Source organism: Lolium rigidum, chromosome 6, assembly GCF_022539505.1.
Source record: "Lolium rigidum isolate FL_2022 chromosome 6, APGP_CSIRO_Lrig_0.1, whole genome shotgun sequence".
Lineage (NCBI taxonomy): Eukaryota > Viridiplantae > Streptophyta > Magnoliopsida > Poales > Poaceae > Lolium > Lolium rigidum.
In genome coordinates, this window is record NC_061513.1 from 146,448,454 (window position 1) to 146,450,509 (window position 2,056).

Below are 2,056 nucleotides of genomic sequence, written 5' to 3' on the forward strand. Positions count from 1 at the left end.
TTAGTGCACAATATAAATTGACATATTCAGAGGTGACACAATCATTCTTAACACTTCTGGACATTGCATAATGCTACTGGACATTAATGGATCAAAGAAATTCATCCAACATAGCGAAAGAGGCAATGCGAAATAAAAGGCAGAATCTGTCAAAACAGAACAGTTCGTATTGACGAATTTTAAAATGGCACCAGACTTGCTCAAATGAAAATGCTCAAATTGAATGAAAGTTGCGTACATATCTGAGGATCATGCACGTAAATTGGCTTAATTTTCTGAGCTACCTACAGGGAGGTGGACCCAGATTCGTGACAGCAAAGAAATCTGGAACTGTGCAGTAATCCAAATCTAGTACTTACTTTTCTATCAACGGCTTAACTTGGCACAACAAAACACAAAACTAAGATAAGGAGAGGTTGCTACAGTAGTAAACAACTTCCAAGACACAAAATAAAAACAAAGTACTGTAGGTAAAAACATGGGTTGTCTCCCATAAGCGCTTTTCTTTAACGCCTTTCAGCTAGGCGCGAAAGTGTGTATCAAGTATTATCAAGAGACGAAGTGTCAACATCATAATTTGTTCTCATAATAGAGTCAAAAGGTACCTTCATTCTCTTTCTAGGGAAGTGTTCCATACCTTTCTTGAGAGGAAATTGATATTTTATATTACCTTCCTTCATATCAATAACTAGCACCAACAGTTCGAAGAAAAGGTCTTCCCAATATAATGGGACAAGATGCATTGCATTCAATATCCAAGACAACAAAATCAACGGGAACAAGGTTATTGTTAACGGTAATGCGAACATTATCAACTTTCCCCAAAGGTTTCTTTGTAGAATGATCAGCAAGATTAACATCCAAATAACAATTTTTCAGCGGTGGCAAGTCAAGCATATTATAAATTTTCTTAGGCATAACAGAAATACTTGCACCAAGATCACATAAAGCATTACAATCAAAATCTTTAATCTTCATCTTAATGATGGGCTCCCAACCATCCTCTAACTTTTTAGGAATAGAGGCTTCACGCTCTAGTTTCTCTTCTCTAGCTTTTATAAGAGCATTTGTAATATGATGTGTAAAAGCCAAATTTATAGCACTAGCATTAGGACTTTTAGCAAGTTTTTGCAAGAACTTTATAACTTCAGAGATGTGGCAATCATCAAAATTCAAACCATTATAATCTAAAGCAATGGGATCATCATCCCCAATGTTGGAAAAAATTTCAGCAGCTTTATCACAGGCAGTTTCAGCAGTTTTAGCAGTTTCAGGCAGTTTTTCGCGCTTTGCATTAGAAGTGGAAACATTGCTAACACCAATTCTTTTATTAGTATTAGTAGGAGGTGCAGCAACATGTGTAGCATTAGCATTACTAGTGGTGGTAATAGTCCAAACTTTAGCTATATTCTTCTTTTTAGCTAGTTTTTCATTTTCTTCTCTATCCCACCTAGCACGCAGTTCAGCCATTAATCTTATATTCTCATTAATTCTAACTTGAATGGCATTTGCTGTAGTAGTAATTTTATTATGATGATTCTCATTAGGCAAAACTTTTGATTTCAAAAGATCAACATCGACGAGCAAGACTATCGACTTTAGAAGCAAGTATATCAATTTTCCCAAGCTTTTCTTCAACAGATTTGTTAAAAGCAGTTTGTGTACTAATAAATTCTTTAAGCATGGCTTCAAGTCCAGGGGTGAACTCCTATTATTGTTGTAAGAATTCCCATAAGAATTACCATAGCCGTTGCCATTATTATAAGGATATGGCCTATAGTTGTTACTAGAATTGTTCCAGTAAGCATTGTTGTTGAAATTATTATTTTTAATGAAGTTTACATCAACATGTTCTTCTTGTGCAACCAATGAAGCTAACGGAACATTATTAGGATCAATATTAGTCCTATCATTCACAAGCATAGACATAATAGCATCAATCTTATCACTCAAGGAAGAGGTTTCTTCGACGAATTTACCTTCTTACCTTGTGGAGCTCTTTCCGTGTGCCATTCAGAGTAGTTGATCATCATATTATCAAGAAGCTTTGTTGCTT